Here is a 15,019-nt window from a genome sequence, read left to right on the forward strand (position 1 = left end):
GAGTTGGATCTTTCTCAGGTCAACTTGGGAAACAAAGTTGTATTTTTTGTGCGTCTCATTAAATCACAATAGGAGCATACCAGGGTTGCGGACATTCCTTTTTTCTTTGATTCTCGTAGACAGCCAGTCATTTACAATGGCCTTTGTTCTCATTGAGATTCCCTGTTCGTCTGTCTGTCTGGCTGGCTGCCTGGCTGCTGTAGTGTAGTGTATAGGCTTAGGCTGAATTCAGTATATTTGGAAAAAMACCAAATATGTTTTTTCAATACCATCAATAGCATTGAAACTARTTATAAGTTTTTTAATACATTTCAATATGTGTAGCTACTTTTTAAATATATACCTACAGTCAACTTTTGCAATACATGATTAATTTTTCCTTTCACCTTTCACATTATTATGAAGCTTAGGTAGTCCCCAGTCACGTGTCACATGGTGTTTGTTTACCAGCACACGGTGACGAGAGACCCGGAGCCTTGTGAGTCACTCAACTAAATGTTTGCCAGATATCTTGTAACTATTAAGTTAACTGTCTAAAAAGTGCTAAATGCTCTGCAGTTGTTGATTTAGTAGCTAGTTATGTCACGCCCTGATCTGTTTCACCTGTCCTTCTGATTGTCTCCACCCCATCCKGGTGTCGCTTATTTTCCCCACTCTATTTATCCCTGTGTTTCTTGCCTKTCTGTGCCAGTTTGTCTTGTATGTTCAAGTCAACCAGTGTGTTTTTCCCATGCCCCTGCGTTTTTAATTCTCTTTCACTAGTCCTCCTGGTTTTGACCTTTGCCGGTTTTTCTGGAKTCCATTCCCYKCTGCCTGACCATTCTGCCTGCCCTGACCTCAAGCCTGCCTGCCGTTRTGTACCTCTGGAACTCTGAACTGGTTRTGACCTTTTACCTGTCCATGACCATTCTCTTGCCTACCCCTTTTGGATTGTTAATAAACATCTTGGACTTTAACCATCTGCCTCCTGTGTCTGCATCTGGGACTCACCTTGTGCCCTTATAGTTAGCTATCTAGSTAAGTGGTTAGATAATGCACTTTTATGTTTACATACCCTACATTACTCATCTCATATGTATATACCGTACTCGATACCATCTACTGCATCTTGCCTATGCCGTTCTGCACCATCACTCATTCATATATCTTTATGTACACATCCTTTATCCCGTCACACTTGTGTGTGTATAAGGTAGCAGTTGTGGAATTGTTAGGTTAGATCACTCGTTGGTTATTACGGCATTGTCGGAACTAGAAGCACYAGCATTTCTCTACACTCGCATAAACAACTGCTAACCATGTGTATGTGACAAATAACATTTGATTTGATTTGATTCCAAAACCAAGTATTTGCTTGGTAACAGCAGAGAATCCCCTCCCCGGWTCAAGAGCCTAGCTGGCTAATATTTGTTAAGTCTCTACTCTCCTCTCCTTGGCTCCTTGACGACTCTCCAATCAGGCTTCAAGGCCTGCACTCATCTGTTTGGGTTAACCACAATTCCCTGTTTCTGATTAAACAAAGGAAGTGCTCTAAATTAGCTTTGAATGTTGGTATAGTGCTGTGTGTTTGAGAGTGTCTGAGTGCCTGCACTTGTTTGTGTATTTATGTGCATACGTGTGCTTGTCATTCACACACAACCATAAAAAAAACTGCTGCTGTYAATATCTGGAGGTGATGTTTCCTACCTGCACCACCTAGGGGGCGGCCCTTCAGGAAGTCRAGGACCCAGTTGCACAGGGCGGGGTTCAGACCCATGGCCTCGAGCTTAATGATGAGCTTGGAGAGTACTATGGTATTGAATMCTGAGCTATAGTCCATGAACAGCATTCTTACATAGGTATTCCTCTTGTCCAGATGGGATAGGGCATGTAAGAATGCTGTTCATTGACTATAGCTCAGCACCACCAAACCACAACAACACTCCACCATAATCAATAGCTGATTGATTAAATTAGTCAGTCAGCAGCAAAGCCATGGAACCACTGGTCCAAATCAATTGAAATTTCTCTATTGAAAACACCCTTGAGGTTTTCAGACGCATCTCACCGTGGGGAGCATTAGGCTGTCCGGCCACACCGAGACTTGAGATTCATGGTTCATTCTTGGGTTGGTTGATTGACCCTTACCACATTGTTAGCGATTTGCTCCATGACCTTCGTCCCTTTTGTCTTTTATAATGGCCCTGTTGACGTGGCCAGGTAGGTCGTCTGCTGCCGATACAATGATGTCGTCTGGCCGTAGAGGAAGAGGGATAGGTATTCAAAGCTGGATGGCGTTTTAGGTACTTTGGGAGATACCCTAGTTGMAAATGTTTTTTTCTGTTACATGACGGCTTTTGTTCATATGATTACATCACACAACATTGTTTGGTTAATTGTCAGGGTCCCAAAACGTTGTTTTGTCTGGCTGTGCAATACAGCTTCTTTGAGATATTGAATGTGGAATGTGTTTTGTTAAATGAAGTCCTTAAATGAAGTCCTTCAATTATGAAATGTTGTTTGACTCAAACATACTGGTAATTGTAATTCACGCGATATTGTAATTAAGAGTATGAATATCCTGTATGCATCTGCATGTGCCTGCCTGATTTGAGAAATGTGTCCATGACGCAATCAATGTATCTATTTTCAATGTGCTTAATTGCCACTGCAACACTGACAATGTAGATCCATCTGTCCATCGATCTGTATGGTCTGTTCATGGTTCACCATCTATCCATCCATCATTCCATCCATCCATCTACCTTCTATCCATTCTTATTCAATTGTAGCTCTGTGAAGGAAGACAGAGGAGTCTAGTTGAGAGTGGTGCCTTCTGAGACCTTTCTATGCTGGTGTCCTTTCCTGTATTGATTGCTGTGCAAAGTGTAACAGTGTAACTTCTTCTAATGCTCAGGTGGGGCTGTGCTCTCCAACACCTCTTATTGGACCCCTAGAGAAACATTTCTAAGAGTAGTGTAGTTGAGGACACACATGCACTCTCTCGCACGCACACACACGCACAGATCTCTCATCTCCCGAACAGGACGCTGTCCCCCTAACCGGAAGTGTTGCGTTGGCGATAACCCCGGGGCACAGGAAGTGACCTCGTTGACGTGGCCTGTGGAGAGGCTGGGTGGGAACGAGTGTTGAATGCGTGATTCCTCTGTCTGAAAGCTGGCCTATGATATTATGGTAGTGAAAGAGTTCCTTAACTGCCTTCGCAGTGAATACAGTACAGTTTGTTTTTGAGGTCCTCAGCTGTTTGTGTGTGTGTGTGTGTGTGCGTGTGCCTGCATCAGAGACATTGGAAGGTGAGAAACGAAAAAAGAGAGGGAATGACGAGAGTAAGAGAGAGAGACAAAGTTATCTAGGTCAGGAAGAAAGAGGCTGCCAGAGAGCAAAAAGGTCAAAAGTGAGAAACAATGATATGCAAAACAGACATGATACACATTAGAGAGGTAGGTGACCGAAGTTTGACGTATAGATGCCTTAAGAATATCACATTACTGTCTTTACACTGTAAACTTTGTCAGGTTAATCTCTGCATACAGAATAACCTAACTAAATGATAGAGCAATGTGAATAATACTGTTTGTTGTGACATACAGTAGTGGATGCTCTCCCAGTCTGAAGAGGGAACACTATACATTCCTATACACCCAACCCACACATTAGAAACATTGTTATTTTTCTCAACTTAAGTTCATCTTACATCTGGGAGGGGGTCTGTATGTCCTGTTGTGTGTCCTCTAAATACCTTGTTAAGTGAAGCTACATGCATTTTCTTTAAGCTTCTGGCCATTTTTCAACGTAGATCTGTAAGGAAGTAAAACACGTAACTTGGACAAATACTTAGTGGCCACATCAATCGCTGAAAGGTGTTTGTGTGGTTTCTTTTAAAGCAGTATTTTACAGTCCACACAGGATAGCTAGTGTTTGTTGTCCCTGCAGTAGCTGATACTGGGCTGTTTTAGCTCATAGCTCTACTCTGGCTCCTTGTCTACTTACATGCTGACCACACTGCTCACGTCGCGTGCGCGAGCATTGCAAAAATAAATGTACACATACATGTTGTTCAATCATTGCACCCACTCTGCTCGCGCGCGCCAACGAACATCTGCGTAGCCAGGCGCTAAAATAGAACTTGATTCTATTTGTGACGCTTGTCGCGCTGCAAGTCCCGCCTCTCCCATCTCCTCATAGTTTTTTAGGAGCATATACCCACGTGGGTGATTGAAAGATGAACTAAGGTCCAAACTCCAGTCCAGTTGGTAACGCACCTTAAAGTTGGTTGCCAACCGCCAAATAAAGTCCAGAGAAGAGGAAGAATCCTGAAGGAGGAGAGATTACTAGAAACAAACTCGGTTTACCCTTTTATCTGTGGATTATTGTCGGAGTAGAGGACCTTGTGCATTTCAGGTAAAATAACAACCCAATGTTTATATCCCAGGACCAATTAGCTAGAAACAGCAAGCTAGCTAGCTAAATGTCCATGAATATTTCATGCTTTTCGACCTGTCCCCAAATTAATATGGTTGGTTCAGAGTTCGTTTTGATAGTTCAAGTCTGGTTTTGATAGTTTTGATAGTTCAAGTCTGGTGAGGGTGGACAAAATCAACATGCGCCCGGTCTGGTCAGCATGTTAGACTCACAGGGTGAGACAAACTCAGCTCCCTCCCGTTCTCTCCTCCTTCACATTCTCAAACTCTCTCCTCCCTCACACATACAGGATAAGACAGCAGTGCATTTCTCTCTTCCTCTCTCTCCCTCTCTGCTGTTGATAGATACCACCTAGGTCATTGCACCTCATTGATATTGATTTCGGTTCGATCCCATCAGAGGGCAAAAGCTACTTTACAGATGCCAGGTGTGTATGCGTGTGTGTGCACGCGAACACGTGTTTATGCTTTTGTGTCTATTCTGTGCTCCCCTGTCCTTTATCCCCTCCGTGAGAGCAAGTGTTTAGATAAGTCCTTTACGTGTCCTCTCCCTAAGCTCTCTACGTTACATCTTTCTATGTCTATATACAGTGTCGCTTCTTCTCTCGCTCTCTTTCCTCTCCCCCGTGGGCTGTAGATCCCAGGGTTTTAGTGGGTGCGGATCAGATTCCCGTTGACGTTCCTCTATGATCCAGCCAGGGAATTACAGGCAGATGTGCCTKAGTCCTGTAAACCACATAGTATGGCCTCCCCCTCCCTTTCATTTTCTCTCTTTTCACTCTCACTCTTTGTCTCTCTTTCTCCATCTCGCCTCTCTTTTTMMRRRRRRTRCTCGCTCTTTCTTTTTTCTGTCTTTCTTTCTATTTTCTATGTCTTTCTCTCGCTCTTTCTCTGTGATTTTGTTTCTCTATCAGCAATTTCAGTTTTTCCTCTCTCTTTCGTTCTTAATTTCTCTTTTTCTCTCCCAGTCTGAGGGTTATTAATAGCTCTACATCTTACCTCTGTAATGGTCCTAATCCCTCTTAGCTGTAGTAACGTTAAGTAACTTTTACCTCATATTCCTCTGTGTGACCGTGTGTGGATGTGTGTGTCCTTGTTTGCCTGTGTCTGTGTTTATTCCTCTGTGTGTGAGMGTTTTTATTTTCTTGTCACCTACAGACATGGTGTGCATCAAACTCCAGGGAAACAACGGCTGTTGTTGTATTTGTCTCACTCGCATGTTGGACTCTCTCATTTCCCGTTGGTTAATCAACTTGGACTTGCTTCTCAAAAACACACACAGCACATATTCATTTCTGCATACATAGTGCCTCATCAGAAGTGCCGTTACAGGGGAAAAATGCATGTCAATATTTTGATTAGGTAAAGCACACTTCATAGTTTTCTTATGAATATTCTGCATTGTATCATTCTTATTTCTTTCTCCCATTGGTAGCCAATCTGTTTGTGAGATGCACACAATATGTCTGTCCTGCTGTTGACTCTGCCTTTGCACGTAGGCCGACCCACACAGAGGCAAATAGACTTAACGTATCTGTATGGTTGTAGTTTCAAAGATAAAACCCCCAAACCTCCTCAAGGGCCGACTAACCCCCAGCCCATTCTTTTCTCTTTWTCCTTCTCTCCATTCACGTGAGAGCCACATGTTTTCACCATCCCTGACTCTGACAGGTAGGAAGGTCTGCTCGTAAAGTGCTGCATTACTTGGCCCTCTGCCACCTCTTTTCTTTCTCTCCCTTCCTTCTCTGTTTTCACAACACTCTCTATTTTCCACTTCCTCTTCCCCCTCTCTCCCTTGGTTTGGGCATTTATCTTCCTAACTTTCTGTCCACTTGTTACCTCTGCTACCTCTGTCCCCCACTCTCTTTCTGTGCCAGTAGAGGCCTCGGGGAGTGGGTGGGTGCTGAGTTAGTTCAGCGAACGGAGCAGGACCTGAAAAGAAGGAGAGGGAAGAGGAGGAGGTGTAGAAAGGGAGGATGCTGATTAAAATAATAAACAGCTGCTGGAAAGAGCCGAGCCACTGGCCGGAGTGAGGGAGAGAAAGAGACCCGGAGAGGAAGAGAGGGATACCAGCTCGGAGGTAAAAGAAAAAGAAAAGAAAAATAGTTGGTACTCTACTCAAAGGTTCCTCAAAGCAGTGTGAAAGAGGATGAGAGAAGAGGAAGAACAACTTCTACCATTACCACTCTGCAAAGGAGATCTGCAATGGACAGGAACTTCTCTGCAGAGCTCCATGACATAGAGACCAGCTTGCCAGACTCTCTCTCTCCAGGATCGTGATTCTGATCAGGGGCTTCAACCCTTGGACACGTGGCCCGGGGCTCCAGAGGAGAAGGAGACATTCTTTCTGCCTTGGCTGTGAATAGAAGGGTGTGAGAGGGAGTCCAGGCTGGGGCAGGGGGCTAGTAGTAGGGCTAAGACTGCATGCCTCTGTCTCTCTCTGTGAGAGTGTGTCTGATGTGTGTTTGTGTTTCCTCTGCAGTGTGTTAGCATTACCTTAGTAAAAGAGGAATGAGAGGTCGGCAGACCATGTGCCTCTTTGTGTTGCCTCCTTTCACCTGAGTGTGCGTGTGTGTGTGTGTGTGTGTGTGTGTGTGTGTGTGTGTGTGTGTGTGTGTGTTGTGTGTGTGTGTGTGTGTGTGTGATGTGTGTGTGTGTGTGTGTGCATGGATAGTGTTTTTTTAATCTGAGTAAATTGAGAACAAACACTCGTCTCTACCCCGGGTTGGAGTGTAAACCCCTTCCTTAGTGACCGGAGAAGCAGTGGAGGAAGGGAGAGAAAAAGGGAAGGAATAAGAGGAAAAGCTTGAACATTTCTTCAGCCCCTCAGTCTTTCCACCTCAGTCTACAAACCTCTCTTGACAGCACTTGGATAGTTCCCTCCAGTCTCCAGCCCTCTACCCTGACCCCTGGAATTCCACCCCAGCTCAAGGAATTCTTCCCCAGCCTACAGACCACCTCAGACAGCCTGTAACCTACTACCCAGCCTCAGCCCAGCTCTCAGGACATCTAACCCCAGGCTTGAGGCATGACAGCAGGCTAGCTACGGCTCCCTTCTTAGCCTGCGTTCCATCGAGGAGGATGCTTCTACCATGTAGCCGAGCAGGGCGAACACACACACTGACACAAACACAACGGCGACGAAGGGTATGTGAAGTGTGTATGTCGCCGGGTTGGATAGCCCGAATTTGTGTTTTGAGCGCTGGATTTAATTGTATCTGTATTTTGAGAACTGTTTTTGACCCTATTTGGAATGGATTTGACTGCGTTTCAAGTACTGACCTTGACCCTGTTTTGAAAGCCGGGTTTGACCGTAACCACTGGAGGACTACCCTAACCCCCGCGACCCTTCTGTGCCTTGTGCCCTCTGAGGCATCAGAGACGACGTAGAAGTGAGGGGGAGGGGGAGGAGACTCATCCTGGAGCCGAAGATGATTGGCCTGAACTTCAGCTTGCAAGAGCTCCTCGGGAAATTTGAAGAGGTAGATTTGAGATGTTTGACACCTATTTGAGCTCCTATTGGGGACAAACTGATCGGAAAGGTTGTTTCTTCTTGATGCCACAGATGAAAGCCCAGCATCGTACTAATTCACTGTAGTCTCTGTATTCAAAACACGTTTAGGTCAGCTCACCTGTTACTGTCAACCAGAGAACGTAATTTCTCTTCTATCTATACACTGCTGAAATCTACTGTCTCCCTCTCTCTCTCCCTCCCCTCTCTGTCTGTGTAATATAAAGTGGGGCAATCTGAGTGAGTCGGAGGTTTATGAAGAATGAGGAGTTATTACTGAACTCATTAAAGCTTTTGTCACGGTAGCAACATTATTAGAGTGCCCAGAGCGTGGAGGGGTACAGCTAGTTTGCAGCAGAACGCATGGGGAGACTGAGATTCCTTCAAGTGCTCTGGTCTCAGATGTCTGGAACGCTGTGGTGCTTTATTTTTTGGTCTTCCTAGAGGTTTTGCCACTTCTGTCCAGTATTTGTTTACCAAAGCTGCTAGTTGATGTCCAACAGTTCTTTTAGTTTATTTTGTGTGTGTGTGCGCTTGTGTTCACGTGTGTGTTAGTCAGTCAGCCATTCCTCTGATAGGTACAGCTCTAATGTCTTGTTCCTCTGCAAACCAAAATAGGTGTAACATTAGGCCTCCTGGGGACAGTGTCTGCTGTCTGGGCTGCTCACAGCCAGCCAATCTCCCATTCATTAATGGGTGTGTGACGGGGACAAATCCATTATCCACTATCCTTATGCTCCTGCTGTTGCTCTGTGTCTGAAGAGCAAGAAAAGACATGGCTTTGGTGGAGGGTGTGTGTGTGCCACAGCTATCAGTTGGACATGGTTCATCTAATCCTAAACACAGTGGAGGTATTGTATCGTTTTTCAAGTAGCGGTTCAGCCATGGAATGTCTAGAGGAATGGCTGTGTGTGTGTGTGTGTGTGTGTGTGTGTGTGTGTGTGTGTGTGTGTGTGTGTGTGTGTGTGTGTGTGTGTGTGTGTGTGTGTGTGTGCTCACTGCTGAAATTGCAGACATATGTGACCCTCATCTACAGTGTCCTTGTAAGAAAAAAGCTGGAAGGTGTGTGTTTATCCCACATGAGTACTTAAGGAGTACTTGAAACATGCTTTTCTCTCTCTTCATATTTCATCCCTCTCTCAAAGTAGCCATTCATGGTGGCAGCACTCAATGACTAGACTATTTGATGCCACAAACATGTTTGAGTATGCATGTGCACGTGTCACCTTTGCCACCACTCAATGAGAAGGCTATTTCATTGCACTAGTGTGTGTGTGTGGGGGTAGGTGTGTGTGTGTGTGTGTGTATTCCAAGCATCACCTCGGCAGCAACTTCCCCTGGAAGGAAATTGTTAGAGAAAATCACTTTGGGAATGAGCTGGAACACATCCAACTGACTGGCACAACGTCTCTCTCTTTATTTCTCTCTCGCTCTCTCTCTCTCTCACACACTCTCTGAGTTATTTCTCGTTATGACCTTTAGTCATTTGATTTGTGGTGGGGAGATCATTTACTGTGATGGCGAGAGAGAGCGAGAGATTCATAGTAGGGCCATTCACCTCTATCCCTTGTGAAAATAACTGACTTCCTCCTTACACTAGGCTAGTTGTGAATAGTCTGCCGCTGTTCCAATGAATTTGTTTATTTTCTAACGTTTCTGCATGGAATTATAACATTGTCTTAACCTGTGTTATTTTCAACCTAGACCCTAGGACAAGGCTCTCTAACTAGAGAGTTAGAGAGCTACCCTTCTGTAGGTTTTCACTCCAACCCTGTTCCTAGAGAGCTACCCTTCTGTAGGTTTTCACTCCAACCCTGTTCCTAGAGTACCTCCTGTGGTTTTCAACACCAACCCTGTTCCTAGAGAGCTACCCCCCTGTAGGTTTTCACTCCAACCCTGTTCCTAGAGAGCTACCCTCCTGTAGGTTTTCACTCCAACCCCAGTTGTAAATAACCTGATTCAGTTTATCAACCAGCTAATTAGTAGGGTATTACTATTAGTATGGAAACCCACAATGCTTGGTTAGGGTGTGGAGGGGGTTTTGAATGAATTGGTTCTCTATTGGGAGGCAGAGGAGTTTGGAACGCATTTATTTTCCAAGAGTCCTGAGTAGGTGGAGTACATTTGAAAGATGTTTAAACTGCTCTGCCCTCTTTGCTTCTCTAGCTGTCCCTCCACACTCGCATGACCAGCTAGCACACTCATACGGCTTTCTCTCCATCATTCGCTCTCTCCTTCACCCCTCTCCAGTCCCACCGTTTTAAAGCTAATAGAACGTGACAAGCACAGTATTTTGTTGATTTTATTTAACTATTCAATAATACGTGTGCAGCTTTGAAGCTCTGTACTCTATGTAACACTGTAAGAATAGCACAGACTTGTTCAAACTCAAGCCTCTCTCCGTTTCTCTGTAGGATATCCAGGCAGAGATCGATGCCCATAATGATATCTATAAGAGTGTGGACGGGAACAGGCCCAAGATGGTCAAGGCCCTGGGGACCTCTGAGGAGGCAGTGTTTCTGCAGCACCGACTGGACGACATGAACCAGCGCTGGAGCGACCTCAAGACCAAATCTGCCAACATACGGTCAGTCCCATAATACTAAACAACACATCTTTGCTAACATAATACGGTCATTACTGTAAGATACTGATGACATATGGTCAGTACTGTACAGACCTGGGTTGAAATACTATTTCTCAATTACTTTTACGTACATTCCGTAGTAAGTGTTCAGAAGTTTTTGTTTTGTTGAGAAGACAAGTAGCTGAATATTGGAATGTATTTGTAAATAGGCTGTTTATAGGCCATTATTTAAAAAAAAATGTATTTCAAATACTTGCAGTAGAAGTAGTTGATTCGGGCCACATTATTTGAAAATATTCCAATACACAGAAAATAAGTATTTAACACTAGAACCGCCATAGGGGGAAAAATCTGCCAAAAAACAAACAAACGTCCTGCTCCTTCCCTGACTTTTCCTAAATATTTGTATTTTACATTGCTCAGTTGTCCGAATCTTTTAATCACAAACAGAAAAGTATTTAAAGCCTGTTTAACTGTTTTTTCCACACCTATTCCTACCTTAACGGGCCAAGACAAATGCGCTGTGGGACGTTGGTAACCAGCCAGGCACRAATGTGTTTCTCTCCTCACTGAATGAATGATGTAAATGGATGACTAGGCGATAGAAACTGAAAGTGTGCACGTTACAATTTCATTTYGCTGCTTTTCCTTCACTCTGCGCTCCGACTCATCCCAAACCATCTCAATTTGGTTGAGGTCGGGTGATTGTGGAGGCCAGGTCATCTGATACAGCACTCCAGCACTCTCTTTCTTGGTCAAATTGCCCTTACACAGCCTGGASGTGTCATTGTCCTGTTGAAAAACAAATGATGGTCCCAAWTTTTTTTTTCTTCATTTCACCTTTATTTAACCAGGTAGGTTAGTTGAGAACAAGTTCTCATTTGCAACTGCGACCTGTCAAAGATAAAGCATAGTAATCGACACATACAACAACACAGAGTTACACATGGAATAAACAAAACATACAGTCAATAATACCGTAGAAAAAAAGAAAACAAAAAGTCTATATACAGTGAGTGTAAGATAAGGGAGTTAAGGCAATAAATAGGCCATGGTGGCGATGTAATTACAATATAGCAATTAAACACTGGAATGGTAGATGTGCAGAAGATGAATGTGCAAGTAGAGATACTGGGGTGCAAAGGAGCAAGATAAATAAATAAATACAGTATGGGGATGAGGTAGATAGATGGGCTGTTTACAGATGGGSTATGTACAGGTGCAGTGATCTGTGAGCTGCTCTGACAGCTGGTGCTTAAAGCTAGTGAGGGAGATATGAGTCTCCAGCTTCAGTAATTTTTGCAGTTCGTTCCAATCATTGGCAGCAGAGAATTGGAAGGAAAGGTGACCAAAGGAGGAATTGACTATGGGGGTGACCAGTGAGATATACCTGCTGGAGCGTGTGCTACGGGTGAGTGCTGCTATGGTGACCAGTGAGCTGAGATAAGGCGGGGCTTTACCTAGCAGAGACTTGTAGATAACCTGTAGCCAGTGGGTTTGGCGACGAGTATGAAGCGAGGGCCAACCAACGAGAGCGTACAGGTCGCAGTGGTGGGTAGTAAGCATGCTTGTTGCGATATAGGAAGCCGATCTAGATTCATTTTGGATTGGAGATGCTTAATCTGAGGCTGGAAGGAGAGTTTACAGTCTAACCAGACACCTAGGTATTTGTAGTTGTCCACGTATTTCAAGTCAGAGCCGTCCAGAGTAGTGATGCTGGACGGGCGGGCAGTGATCGATTGAATAGCATGTATTTAGTTACTTGCAATTAAGAGCAGTTGGAGGCCACGGAAGAGAGATTGATGGCATTGAAGCTCGTCTGGAAGTTAGTTAACCTTTCACGAGTATCAACCCGATCCGGGCAGCCCCCCACCCACACACTGATTAGCATAGCTAGCATAGCTTCAGAAGTAGATAGTAGCATCTAAATATCATTAAATCACAAGTCCAAGACACCAGATGAAAGATACAGACTCTGTGAATAAAGCCACCATTTCAGATTTTTAAAATGTTTTACAGGGAAGACAAAATATGTAAATCTATTAGCTAAACACGTTAGCAAAATACACCACATTCTAACTCCATCAGTTTCTTACTCCTTCAAGTGCTATCACCAATTCGGCTCAACTAAGATATTGATATCCACTAACCGAAAAAAACCTCTTCAGATGACAGTCTGATAACATATTCATGGTATAGGATAGTTTTTGTTAGAAAAAAGTGCATATTTCAGGTAGAAATCACAGTTTACAATTGCACCCACCATCACAAATCGACTAGAATTACTAGATAGAGCAACGTGTATGACCAATTTACTCATCATAAAACATTTCATAAAAATAGAACAAAGCATAGCAATGGAAAGACCCAGTTCTTTGATTTCAGACCATATTCAGATTTTCTAAGCGTTTTTCAGCGAAAACACAATAAATCGATAAGTTAGCATACCACATGAACAAACGTTACCAGAGCATCGATTCCAGCCAAAGAGCGCTATACGTAATCACCGCCCAAAATATATTAATTTTTTCACTAACCTTCTCAGAAATTCTTCCGATGACACTCCTGTAACATCATTTTACAATATACATATACAGTTTGTTCGAAAAGGTGCATATTTAGCCATACAAAACCGTGGTTACACAATAAAAATACTAGGAAATCAAGCCTCAATATGTCTGACGTCATCTATCAGAGGTATCTAGTTTAATTGAAAGCAATCATATACTTGACTAAAAAATACAGGGTTGACAGCAATCGAAAGACAAATTAGTTCTTAATGCAACCGCGGATTTACATTTTTAAAATTATCCTTACTTTTCAATACAGGTTGGCCAAGTAAGCTATACCAAACAAAATGGCGAATTATGCGTTTAAAATATTTCGACAGAAACACGGTTATCATATTAAATATGCTTACTTTGAGCTGTTCTTCCATCATATTCTTGGGCAATGTATCCTTTCTATGTTTATAAACGTCTTTTGGTCGATAGATGTCCTCTGTCCTTCGAAATGTCCACCACCAACGACCGACTCCCTAAAACGTGTGTCCAAACTTTCAGAACGCACAACAAAGAAATTCCTCAAAATCGCACTAAACGGATATAAATTGATAAAACGGCTCAAATTAACTACATTATGATGTTTTTAACAACTATAACGACTGAAACATGACCGGAGAAATATTGCTGGTTAGAAAACGATTTGGAACGAGGCAGGTCCGATGGCCTTCACGCTTGAGGCGCACGTTGAGAAAGGACGGTCTCTGTACATTTTTGTCATTTATAATGGCTGTGAACGTCCCATCGACTTCATTGAAAACTGATGACGTACAGACACCCAGAGGAAGACGTAGGCAGTGTCCGTTTCTTCATAGCATTCACTGTGGCCTTATAAACAGACCCCAGATCAGAGGTAAAAATTTCTGAAATCTGAACCCTGTCATGAAAAGTGCTGTAGAAATTGTTCTGTACCACTCAGAGACAAAATTCCAACTTCTATAGAAACTAGAAGGTGTTTTCTATCAATAATAACAATAATATGCATATTGTACGATCAAGAATTTAGCACGAGGCAGTTTAATTTGGAGACACAAATATGCTAATGCGGAACAGCACCCCCTATAGTTGCAAGAAGTTAACCTCTCTGGGTATAGCCAGGGAAAATACAGAGCGCCATATTCAAATAAAATGATGTAAAAATGTAACTTTCATTAACCTCTAATTCCTCCCAAACCCGGATCCGGGAGCACCCCCCACAGTAAAAAAGCTGACTAGCATAGCCTAGCATTGTGTCACAAGTAAATACTAGCATCTAAATATCATTAAATCACAATCCAAGACACCAGATGAAAGATACACATCTTGTGAACCAGCCATCATTTCTGATTTTAAAATGTTTTACAGGGAAGACACAATATGTAAATCTATTAGCTAACCACGTTAGCAAAAGACACCACTTGTTTTACTCCACCAGTTTTTTACTCCATCAGTAGCCATCACTAATTCGACCAAAAAAGATATAAATAGCCACTAACCAAGAAACAACTTCATAAGATTACAGTCTGATAACATATTTATTGTATAGCATATGTTTTTTTAGAAAAATGTGCATATTTCAGGTATAAATCACAGTTCTACATTGCAGCTGCAATCTGAAATAGTGTGCCGAAGCTGCCAGAATAATTACAGAGACCAACGTCAAATACCTAATTACTCATCTTAAAACATTTCTGAAAAATACACAGCGTACAGCAAATGAAAGCCCAACATCTTGTGAATCCAGCCAATATGTCAGATTTTTTAAGTGTTTTACAGCGAAAACACAATATAGCATTATATTAGCTTAGCACAATAGCCAGAAACACAAGCAATTTACCAGCAGCACAGGTTAGCGATCGTAACAATACAGCAAAATATATATAATTTTGGACTAACCTTGATATACTTCGTCAGATGACAGTCCTGTAACATCATATTACACAATGCATATAGGTTTTGT

At 42.9% G+C, this 15,019-nt stretch overlaps 1 pseudogene; it reads left to right on the forward strand.

Moving 5' to 3' along the window:
• LOC111954591 (utrophin-like) overlaps positions 1-15,019 on the forward strand; it is a 241,603-nt pseudogene that overhangs the window by 100,297 nt on the left and 126,287 nt on the right.

This window comes from Salvelinus sp. IW2-2015, linkage group LG28, assembly GCF_002910315.2.
Source record: "Salvelinus sp. IW2-2015 linkage group LG28, ASM291031v2, whole genome shotgun sequence".
In the NCBI taxonomy this organism is placed as follows: domain Eukaryota; kingdom Metazoa; phylum Chordata; class Actinopteri; order Salmoniformes; family Salmonidae; genus Salvelinus; species Salvelinus sp. IW2-2015.